Raw genomic sequence first — 12,856 nt, forward strand, 5'->3', positions numbered from 1 at the left:
GGTAAATAACTAAGAATAAAGTGCAGTAAATGGTAAAACTATTTGTGCTACAAACCACTGTATTAATATCAATTACCAGTTCAAGTTCATGCAGTATCAAGTAGTATAAAGGACCATTTTTGTACAGCTAAAATAACTGGAAGCAGAGAGACTCAACCATTCAAGTTACAAATACAGGTATGACAAGATAAACCACTCATTGAAAATATGAATGGAAATAAAAATCTCTAGAACACGCTTGTTCAGTAACTGGACCAGCCTGTTATTTAATACAAATATTGAGCAAACAAAGGTGATGATACCATTGTTGTTGTTTAGTGCTGATTTGAAAAATGTAATTGAAATATATTTTTAACATACAGTTTTGAATTTAAGTCTTTCTCCATTCATGTAGAAAGGACCCATATTTGTCTTTTAAGTCAGCATGAAATGGAAGTTTTGATCTTTTTTTCTCTGTTGTAACGTATATCATGAAACCGCTTCTCGAACAATAAAAGATTTAGGGCGGGGCTTGATTTTGTCCATCAGGAATTGACTGGATCTTTGTGGTTTGCTACTGCTGTGATCTCATATTAGTGACATGTTGTCCCCCCTTGCGCCAAAAAACCTCATCAGAGAAGAGAAGACCTAGATAACAGGGAACGTTCTGGCAAGGTTCTCTCAATGTTATAAACAAATTTTCTTTTAAACCCTGTTTAGACCTGGTATTAAGATGCGTTTTGATCGATTGGATCACAAGTAGACGCCGCTAAATACAGGTGTAAACGGTGTCCAAAACATTTTGAGCTTGTTCACTTTGACCACTTCCAGAGGTAGTCGAAAACACATTAGACTGGATTGCTTTCGTAGTGTAAACGCTCATGTGGTCGAATGTGTTCGAACAGCCGCAAAAGAGCCTTCTCTCCGCTTACTGACCTAATGCATGAACACTATGGGAAGCGCGCTAGTCAGAGGGGATTTAAACTTTGTCGGCTGAATACCCAAGTTTGGTTTGAAGATAAAAAATGTACCAAGCACAATGTTTTCTCACCATTCCTGATTTCTAACACACACTCACAGCGTTCGGCTGGTCTTGTGGCTGTCAGAGCAGAAAGAAAGCTGATGCTCTCCGTATGTTTTTCTGTTGTTTCCAGTCACGTTCATATGTAAATGACTTCAAGCTTATTTCGTCCATTAGATCAAAAGATCTGAAAAGCCCATACATTTACCAGCCCATTGACCCTCCCCTCAAATAAATGAAGACATAAGTGGTTGAAAGTGGACAAAAGAGACAGATTAAAACACAGATTAATAACATTTCAAAGTTATCTAGTATTTAATAATGTTCTTAAAACGTTAGCAAAATATCTTTATTTATACATCGTTCATGTAACGTTTTTTTCTGAAACCTTTTAGTTGAACATTTGTCTAACATATTTTAAAGGTTAGCCTACTTCTTGTTCGCAGAACATTTAAAGGTGAACTATGCAGGTTTTTTTTACCTTAACTGAACAGCTTCAGAGTCATTGGAATGGTTATATGACTGTTTTCGGGTTGAATGGTGGTCTTCTCACACCCCCCTAGCGCCTTTGAGCAGAAAAACCACCCTTGCATCTTTGGGCTGGCGGGCGTGATATCGCGTGATATCAGGTCTCGTGATGTAACGAATTGCTTTACGGCACTCCACACATACACTATCTAAACATTCTGTGTATCATACACACCTCAGTGGACATGGCTCCGTGCGTTCACCGGCTTCTTTGAAAACAAATGCACATGACAGCAGGGAGAAAATGGGAGGGGGGAGAGTTGCCAACGAGTTTTGACAACATTGTTGTCAAATATCTATTCCGAAGCTGTAGGGGGAGCTCTATAGAGAAACCCGCGAGTAAAAAGCGAAAAAAAAGAAATTGCCAAAACTGCATAGCGCTGCTTTAAAAGTAATATTCCCTTAACGTTAGCATAAACGAAAGAAACGTTTTGAAGTTTTAAAATTTAATTCAGAAATAACGTTTTCATAACTTCATGGGAGCGTTAGCAAAACTTTCCTAGAATATATTTGTCTTAGCCGGGGAGCTGCAAGTGAGAAGGGATGTTATCTTGATTTAAAGATTTCGAGGGTATACATGAATTAAAAATAAATAAAAATGATGTGCATGGATAAATCATTTATAATTAATCCTCAAATATTCCATAGAAAAAACAAGAATGGCCAAATTCCATTTCATGGTGACTTTAACCAAAATGTTTAGATAACTAACCTTAAAGACACTTAAGAAGTGCACTTTAAGTGCACTTAAAAGAAGTGGTTCACCTAAACCTTACACTTAATAGATGAGTGGCATTAAGTTGTGTATGTAGATCATTCCTGAGAACGCTTGATTAGGATGCTTGGAGAGTAGCTGCGTGTGTAGACAGTAGACTCACTCGGGTTTGGAACAGAGCCACACTGTCTCTTCTTTTTCCCCCTCAATATCTTCGATTCCTCTCATGCATGTTTCCACATGTTCCTCTCTTTCCCTTTTTTTCCGCCAAGGTCAGAGTTGTTTAGCAGACTTGTGCCTGCTGTTAAGTCAGTGGAGGTCTGAAAGTGCTGGAAAGAGATGTGACAGAACGCATAGTGCTGTGTACTGTCAGTGCTGTCGTGAACTACCTGCAATGTGCTTCATTAAGATGACTGTGTTCCAAAGAGGCAGAAGAAAGGGAGAGAGAATTAGAGAGAAAATAAAAGCTATGCAGATTTGTTTTTCAAAAGACAATGTTTTTTTTTTCTCTCTGGCCAATAAGAAAGAAAGTAATAAAAAAAAGATGAGACGGAGGGAGTGAGAAAAGTGCAGAAAGAGAAGGAAATGTCAGAGGGACTTTTTGTAAATGCCACACAGTAAAAAACAGGGAGTCAAGTACATTTATTTTGTCATCTTGGAAAAAAGGAGAAACAGATGAGGACGATAACTGCAGACACCCGCAATGTTAAATACACCGTGCAGACAAATATTACCTAGACTTTAACACAACATTCTCAAGCTTTTTGCAGCTGCATGCATAATCACGGCCGTCCCAAGGAGACTTATTTTTAAACAGTTTTCGGAAACTCAGTACACCCAGTGTTCTCGGGGTGTTTAAGGGGGCAGCCATTACTGCTGAAACCTGGTGGTAAATCAGTGACCCCCATCCTGAACAGCCGTTGCTTTAATGGAACAGGTTGCTTTATATTTCTCAAGAGGGACACTATTTATCCAAACACAGACTGCAGTTTATTTCCAAGAAGAAGTTCACTGAACATGCAGCTCAGATCAGTTTTCCTGATTGGTGCTTCTTTGATGTGTATGGCTGCAGATGGTTGATGTGTCAAGATCTCGTTACAGAGAATCATGCTTGATGTGAACTGAAAATTGAAATGTGAACGGTGGACGTGATACTTTTTCACTGGATGAATTTTAGGGACTGACTGAGAATATTAAATATATTGTCATGCTGGAGACTAAACAAACTAATTATTCACAATTAATCATATATATATATATCAATATGAAGAAAATTCTTAGAAATGACTTTGTTGTGGCAGATGAAAGCACTGAATAATACACAAAAGTTGCTTTAGAAGTGGAAAAGATGCTTTGATTTTTATTTATATCATTGAATATACTTATCACAGGTCTACAGTCCAGTGTTGTTATTGTTAACTAAAATTAAAATGATTAAAAATATTAAACAAATTATAAATGCTGGATAAAAAACTTAATAATTAAAAGCTTAATAATAATTTTAAAAATTGTGCTATCAAATGCTGCACATTTATCTCAAATAAAAGTTTGTTTATATAATATATGTGTGTATATATATTATTGTGTTTATATAGGCCTATATATATTTTATGTGTGTGCATGTCTGTGTGTTTATAAATACATACATGCACACACACATATATAATATACTGTATATGTAAATATAATATATATATATATATATATATATATATATAATATTTTTATGTATATATATATATATATATATATATATGTATATGTATATATATATATATATACAGTGAGCTATTTTGCAAGCTATTTGAGCTACACCCTGCTATTTTGCAAGTTCTCCCACTTGGAAATCATGGAGGGGGCTGAAATTGTCATCGTAGGTGCATGTCCAAGCAGCTTGGTGAAAAAAGGTCCACTGTTGGAGCAATCATTAGAAAATGGAAGAAGCTAAACATGACTGTCAATCTCCCTCGGACTGGGGCTCCATGCAAGATCTCACCTCGTGGGGTCTCAATGATCCTAAGAAAGGTGAGAAATCAGCCCAGAACTACACGGGAGGAGCTGGTCAATGACCTGAAAAGAGCTGGGACCAGTGCTTAATTTGTAAAGTGGGAGGTCCCGGAGCGCAGAGGGGGGGTGGATCCGGCGACTCAAAACGGGGGTTGGAGGTAACGGAACAAAAAAAATAAAAATAATTACACTGCCTACGTAGCTTCTCTGCAGGGACAGCGCCAGATAATTTTTAACGCATGTGCTGAGGGGGTGCTAGATCATTGACGGGGGGAGCTGCGCAAAACTTGGCCACTAAATATTTAATATTCAGTTATGTTAATGATCACAATTAAAGTTTTAATTTTATTAAATTGAACAAGCGCAACATTCAGCATTCAATCAAATATTCTAAAAGATATTATTATTAATAATAATGTTATTTCAACACAATATCTCGTTATTTCGACATAATATGTGTGCGTGCATTTGTAAATCCGGTGACGCGTGTATTGATTTTTATTAATAAACAAGTGTTTTCTCTGACAGTGTCACTCGGCTGCAAAGATGAAGTTGACGATCGCCATCTCCGTGTGAACGCGCCTATAGAGAGAAATGCACATAAATAGGCCTAATGGATTACATAATCAGAGAGTAGCCTTTTTCTTTTTTCGTTTTGAATTATTTCGTTTAAAGACATTTCAAGCTTTGTGTATTTGATGTATTTTTTATGTCTGTGTGAGGCATACACTGAGTTTCGTTAAGTTAGGATGTGCTCCAGTTCACATGCAATGCAAGTGACCGCGCGGGCGCCTCCATGATTGTCTGTTATATTTGTTTCTTATTCATTAAATCCAGGCAATTGGTTGATGAAAAATGTATTAAAATTAAGATACAATTTATACAAAACGAAATTCACTTTAAAGAAAGGCTTTCTACAAAACAACTTGATGAAGTGGTCAAAATCATGTCTGACCCGCTCCATGTCTCATATTGCGCATCGTCGCTTATCTTATCGTCGTGCTGTTCACTTTTCATAAATCAACATAAATGGAAAAAAACAACAACATTAGAATATTTTAACAAATATGAAACTAAATGCGCTTTTTTAATGGCTACAACAGTATAGTAGGCCTACATACTCTCTATTTGTACAAATTGCTGCACATTCATTTAATTTTGCACACACAAGTTGAAAGGCATTTGTTCAAATCAAGTTCACGGATAATTGTGCGTGCATTTATTAATCATTATGATACTAAAATCATAACAAAGTAGGCTATGCTATGTACAAAAAATCATATGAGCCCAGAATATGAACGCATTTACACGTTAAGCATTTTCCTCCCATAGAAAACCATTATAAGAACGCTTAATGTGGCTTAATGCAGATTAGAATGTCCCCTTATTATGTCGAAATAACGAGATATTATGTCGATACTACTGCTGTGTCCACCGTGGTCTCCTTCTTGATCAGCGGAAACGATTTTTGCTTGTTTGGGATCTGACTGGCCAGCGTATTTGAAAAAGTTAAGCAAACTTTTCTGTCTTTTTGACATTTTTCCCCTGAGTGAAACGATCGAGGCTAACAGCAATCTCAACTAGCACAACAAGCACGCAAGTCATGTGTCACAAACATTGAACACTACACAAACAGTAATTTTATTTTTTTCATTTAGGCAATTAATTTTAGTCACACAGGAGGTGCCGGATCCAATAAAAAAGGTTCCGGATCCAATGTCGGAGGTGACGGAACATGTTCCGGCGTGTTCCGGCTCAAATTAAGCCCTGGCTGGGACCACCGTTTCCAAGGTTACTGTTGGTAATACACTAAGACGTCATGGTTTGAAATCATGCATGGCACGGAAGGTTCCCCTGCTTAAACCAGCTCATGTCAAGGCCCGTCTTAAGTTTGCCAGTGACCATTTGGATGATCCAGAGGAGTCATGGGAGAAAGTCATGTGGTCAGATGAGACCAAAAATAGAACTTTTTGGTCATAATTCCACTAAACGTGTTTGGAGGAAGAAGAATGATGAGTACCATCCCAAGAACACCATCCCTACTGTGAAGCATGGGGGTGGTAGCATCATGCTTTGGGGGTGTTTTTCTGCACATGGGACAGGGCGACTGCACTGTATTAAGGAGAGGATGACCGGGGCCATGTATTGCGAGATTTTGGGGAACAACCTCCTTCCCTCAGTTAGAGCATTGAAGATGGGTCGAGGCTGGGTCTTCCAACATGACAATGACCCGAAGCACACAGCCAGGATAACCAAGGAGTGGCTCTGTAAGAAGCATATCAAGGTTCTGGCGTGGCCTAGCCAGTCTCCAGACCTAAACCCAATAGAGAATCTTTGGAGGGAGCTCAAACTCCGTGTTTCTCAGCGACAGCCCAGAAACCTGACTGATCTAGAGAAGATCTGTGTGGAGGAGTGGGCCAAAATCCCTCCTGCAGTGTGTGCAAACCTGGTGAAAAACTACAGGAAACGTTTGACCTCTGTAATTGCAAACAAAAGCTACTGTACCAAATATTAACATTGATTTTCTCAGGTGTTCAAATACTTATTTGCAGCTGTATCATACAAATAAATAGTTAAAAAATCATACATTGTGATTTCTGGATTTTTTTTTTTAGATTATGTCTCTCACAGTGGACATGCACCTACGATGACAATTTCAGACCCCTCCATGATTTCTAAGTGGGAGAACTTGCAAAATAGCAGGGTGTTCAAATACTTATTTTCCTCACTATATATATATATATATATGCATTGGAAACCAAATGAAATAAAAACAAGTTGAAGTACTAAAATGACAAAAATTATTAGAGCATCTTCCATATATACAGTTACTTATTTGCACTGATTGGTCTTCCTTCTGGATCTTGAAAGCACCTTCAAATATATTATATAATACTTAAACTTAAATAGAAAAATGTACATATAAAAATAAAAACTATTCAAAATATTAATAAATACTATAATATTATATATAAAATAACACTGCTACAGTCCACAATCTGTTTTGCAGTTGAGTTTCAGTTCAGTCTGTCCGAGGTTGACTAAACAGCCGTTCGCACAGGACATGTTCCTATATTTTGATTATGACTTTTTAAAATTCTTTTTTAATTGTCGGTTTAGATATGCAATGTGATTATGATCCAAAACACTGGAATAAATCAACCAGAGACTGATTCAGAATGAACTGCCAAATGATTATTGATTGATGAAGCCGTAGGTCATTGGTGTTAAAGTAAACATGAACTTCATGGTTAAGACTTGAGAGTTGACTTCAACTTGCAAAATACAATAACTTACTTTTTTAATTTTGGTATTTTTTATGTCTCCCATTAATTTTAGATGTACATAGATCCGTTTTAAACGCATTGGGAATGTTCAACTCGTCTGTCAGCAATCTCTTTGTTCTAGATCTATTTTTTGCCATATCTGCAGGGTGTTACATGGAGAGGAGCTCTTTTTAGTGTTGGTGAAGGTTTGTTAAAACATAACACATCCTCTCGTAAGCCACTGAGGAGCTCGATAAGGGGCTAATTGAATTAGTGGAAACATTTTACCATGCTTGATGCCTTTCCATCCAACCACACATACATAATTGCACTGTTATCTTTGTTTTATGACTCTTCTTCGTTCCCAAGAGCAGTGGAGTTGATGGAGATATATAGATTTGTATTATATACAGGCAGAAATGGGGGGGGGGGGGGGGGGGGGGTCGGAAAAATCATCTAGTATACGTACATAAGCCATTATAAGCATTATTAAGACTTGTTTCTAATTCTGTGACTTTACTCCGTGACATTGGACTCTGTCCACCATACTAACTCTAGGTAAGCATTGTGCTGGCTTATCCGTTCCGTGCGTGAGTGTTAATGGGGAGTCATAGGAGCGCAGTCGCACTGCTAATTTCATGCTTAATGGGAACACATGCAAAATGGCACATGGAAGCATTAGATGTGCATGTTGAGTATAGCAGGGAGAGTTTAGATGCACCTGCTTGGCCGGTTCATCCAACACATTTGCTCGCACGTACTTTCTCACACACACACACACACACACACACACACACACACACACACACACACACACACACACACACACACACACACTCACACTCAGAGAGAGCACAGTACATTCTCTTCTGCATTTGCATTTTCAGTCATTTGCGTCTGCTATGTTTTAGTATGCCACATCTGTCCATTTCTTTTTTTCAAATGTTTTATTTAATCAGTTGAAACTGTTGTGAATCCGCGTGACTTCATTTTTCGCATTTGTGGTCACTTTAGAGTCTGTTATTCTGCAACACTGATTCACAACACAGCAGGCTTCAGAATTTTACATTGAAAAACTAGGAAACAATCTAACCTAATAAATTAAATTTAATCCAAACGGAAATATAAAAAAAAGATTAACTATAAAATCTAACTTTTTTTCTGACTAAACTTCTTTATTATATATATATATATTTTTTTAAATATCTTTAAGATATTAAATTTATCTTTAAATTTACTTTAAAAGAAGAAACATTATGACATAAAATCAATCAGAAATATATTTTAGATTCTACAATATTTCTCACTAATCAAATAAGCAAATTTCTGATAATGGCATGTGAATTCCTCTTGAGTGCTGCTGACACCTATAAAGTTAACTATAACAATAACTATATATCAGCGTCCACACCAGCGGACGACTTTTTTCTGTTTATCTGCGCTGCAGTTTTGTCGTCTGCCGCTTTAAATGCTCGAGCTCGTTACAGCAGGATGGATTCTGATTGGCTGTCATTGTTTTTATCGTTCATCAGCTGGAAAAAAATCCTGCTGAAAGTGATTCCAGTGATATCGTTCCTCTCTGCCGTTTGTATTGTTATAGTTGTGGTGTGGACTACTATGGTGTGGTGCAAAATGGGAATATTTTCACTGGTGGCCTCACTAATGGATAGTGTTTTGAAAGCTGACGCTATCAATGTCAGGCTGATACTATCAGTGCCTTGTTTCAAATGATCCTCCAGTCCACCTCTCCAAAAATCTAGACACTCTGCTGAAAAAAAAGAAGTGTTTTTGATTGAAAGCCTGTTGCTGTCAGCATCGCAGGGGAAGCCATGCAACACTTTTGCATTTGCACATTGCAAGCGAACACTTGTGTTGTGACCCATGTTTCAGTGCTGTTTCTTGCTGGTGTCACACAATCTCATGAATACAGTAGTTATGATGACACACTGCTAATGTAGAAAAGCACTATAGTGCTTTATAGTGCTTTATAGTGCTATATAGTGCTATATACCTCTGTAATTGCAAACAAAGGCTACTGTACCAAATATTAACATTGATTTTCTCAGGTGTTCAAATACTTATTTGCAGCTGTATCATACAAATAAATAGTTAAAAAATCATATATTGTGATTTCTGGATTTTTCTTTATAGATTATGTCTCTCACAGTGGACATGCACCTACGATGACAATTTCAGACCCCTCCATGATTTCCAAGTGGGAGAACTTGCAAAATAGCAGGGTGTTCAAATACTTATTTTCCTCACTGTATATATATATATTCACTCACCTAAAGGATTATTAGGAAGTTAGGAACACCATACTAATACTGTATTTGACCCCCTTTCGCCTTCAGAACTGCCTTAATTCCACGTGGCATTGATTCAACAAGGTGCTGAAAGCATTCTTTAGAAATGTTGGCCCATATTGATAGGATAGCATCTTGCAGTTGATGGAGATTTGTGGGATGCACATCCAGGGCACGAAGCTCCCATTCCACCACATCCCAAAGATGCTCTATTGGGTTGAGATCTGGTGACTGTGGGGGCCATTTTAGTACAGTGAACTCATTGTCATGTTCAAGAAACCAATCTGAAATGATTCGAGCTTTGTGACATGATGCATTATCCTGCTGGAAGTAGCCATCAGAGGATGGGTACATGGTGGTCATAAAGGGATGGACATGGTCAGAAACAATGCTCAGGTAGGCCGTGGCATATAAACGATGCCCAATTGGCACTAAGGGGCCTAAAGTGTGCCAAAAAAACATCCCCCACACCATTACACCACCACCACCAGCCTGCACAGTGGTAACAAGGCATGATGGATCCATGTTCTCATTCTGTTTATGCCAAATTCTGACTCTACCATCTGAATGTCTCAACAGAAATCGAGACTCATCAGACCAGGCAACATTTTTCCAGTCTTCAACTGTCCAATTTTGGTGAGCTCGTGCAAATTGTAGCCTCTTTTTCCTATTTGTAGTGGAGATGAGTGGTACCCGGTGGGGTCTTCTACTGTTGTAGCCCATCGTTGTGCGTGTTGTGGCTTCACAAATGCTTTGCTGCATACCTCGGTTGTAACGAGTGGTTATTTCAGTCAAAGTTGCTCTTCTATCAGCTTGAATCAGTCGGCCCATTCTCCTCTGACCTCTAGCATCAACAAGGCATTTTCGCCCACAGGACTGCCGCATACTGGATGTTTTTCCCTTTTCACACCATTCTTTGTAAACCCTAGAAATGGTTGTGCGTGAAAATCCCAGTAACTGAGCAGATTGTGAAATACTCAGACCGGCCCGTCTGGCACCAACAACCATGCCACGCTCAAAATTGCTTAAATCACCTTTCTTTCCCATTCTGACATTCAGTTTGGAGTTCAGGAGATTGTCTTGACCAGGACCACACCCCTAAATGCATTGAAGCAACTGCCACGTGATTGGTTGATTAGATAATTGCATTAATGAGAAATTGAACAGGTGTTCCTAATAATCCTTTAGATGAGTGTATATATATGAAGAGTTCAGATGCAAAAGCCTCTAAGTGCCATCTGAAATTTTCTTCTAGAATGATCATTTTTATCAAGCTTGTATATATAAGTTCAGTAAATTCAATTAAATGGCAATGAAAATTACCTATTAATTATCATTTAAGTGAAATTACTGAACTTAAATATACGAGCTTGACAAAAATGATCATTCTAGAAGAAAATTTCAGATGGCACTTAGAGGCTTTTGCATCTGAACTCTTCATATATATACAGTAAAACAGTAATATTGTTAAACATTTTTACAATTTTAAATAACTGTTTTCTATTTGAATACATTTTAAAATGTAATTTATTCCTAATTTTCAGCATCATCACTCCAGTCTTCAGTGTCACATGATCCTTCAGAAATCATTCTAACACGCTGATTTGATGCTCAAGAAACAAATCTTAATATCATCAATTCTGAAAACATTTTGTGCCACTTAAAATTTGTATGGATTTTTTTTTTCAGGATTATTTGTAGAATAGAAAGTTCAAAGGAACAGTGTTTATGTAAAATCTTTTTTTTTTTAACAAATTTTGTGAAAGTCTTTTTTACTGTCACTTTTGATATATTTAATGCAGCCTTGCCCCACATTTTTGAATGTCAGTGTATATAATAACTTTTTATTGCAAATTAAAATTATATTATTGTTATGGAAATTTAAGTGAAAAGGTAAACTGAAAAATTACCATGAATTTCAATTTTATTCTTTGTATTTCTTGTCTCCTTTTTGTTTTAATGACAGCAGCACTCAAGCTGAATTTATTCCGCAGTTTTGAGCAAAACCTGATGATCATGTTTTTCAGCGTGATTTAATATCGATCCAAAGAACATCTGACCATTCAGATTCTCAGCTGTTCTCTATTGTGCGTCTTAATGTTACTTTGGTTTACAAAACATAAACCTTTTCATTTATTTCAAGGTTTAAATTGTTTTTTGAACTGCCTCAGACTCCATGGAGCCCCACAGATTTCAAGTCCCTTTACGTAAAAGCGTTTCTTTACATCATTTCTAAGTCTGAATGCAAGAGAACACAGATTAAACTGCAAACGAGTGAATGCTATACGGAAAAAAAAGCAAGAATGGATGGAGAGAAGGAAGGATGAATATGACAGCTGGAGAGGGAGATAGAAAAAGACTAGGGTGGGAGAGAGAGAGAGAGATAGAGGAAAGGAAGAGGGGACTGTTTTAAAATGAAACATGTGGGTGTGAAACAGAGGAAGAGGAAGGCACTCAACATGCAGTTACAACACGCTTACATCTAAATCGAGGCATTCAAAACACAAAAAAACAGATTGAAAGAGATGAAACGTGACTTTTGGAGAAATTTTGCATTAAGGGATGATCACAGAGGGGCAAAAAAGATGTATATGGGACAAACTGAATGAGAAAGAGAGAATCTAAAAGAGCTACTGTGATTCCCGAGCACGGATGGGGGAGTGAATGCATTGTGCATGTGAACGGACGAGAGAGATGTGTGACATGCCACAGGAGGTGGTGGTTAAATAGAGGGGATTGAAGAGTGTTTTCAACCCTGTCTTTTTCTTAATAATTACTTTTACACCCTCTCTCTCTCTTCCACTCTCTCTTTCTGTCTTTCTCTACCCAACCCCAAACACACTCTGTGGGCTGCATGCGTTGGCATGGCAACCGCTGCTACATACATTTCTATATATATGTAGAAGGAAAGCGAGAGAGAGAAAGAAAACGAGGGAGTCAGGAAAAGGCAGAAGAGGAGATTTAGAACGTTTCAACTGCTCTGCATATAAATGTAGTCGGTATAGGGCACAAGTGTGCATCAATATATCATTTC

At 37.6% G+C, this 12,856-nt stretch overlaps 1 protein-coding gene across 3 annotated transcripts in view; it reads left to right on the forward strand.

The window, feature by feature from the left end:
• Nucleotides 1-12,856, forward strand: part of grin2bb (glutamate receptor, ionotropic, N-methyl D-aspartate 2B-b) — a 100,178-nt gene that overhangs the window by 16,489 nt on the left and 70,833 nt on the right. The gene's annotated exons all lie outside the window — the stretch shown is intronic.

The sequence above is a fragment of the Abramis brama genome (assembly GCF_963993115.1).
Source record: "Abramis brama genome assembly, chromosome: 2".
In the NCBI taxonomy this organism is placed as follows: domain Eukaryota; kingdom Metazoa; phylum Chordata; class Actinopteri; order Cypriniformes; family Leuciscidae; genus Abramis; species Abramis brama.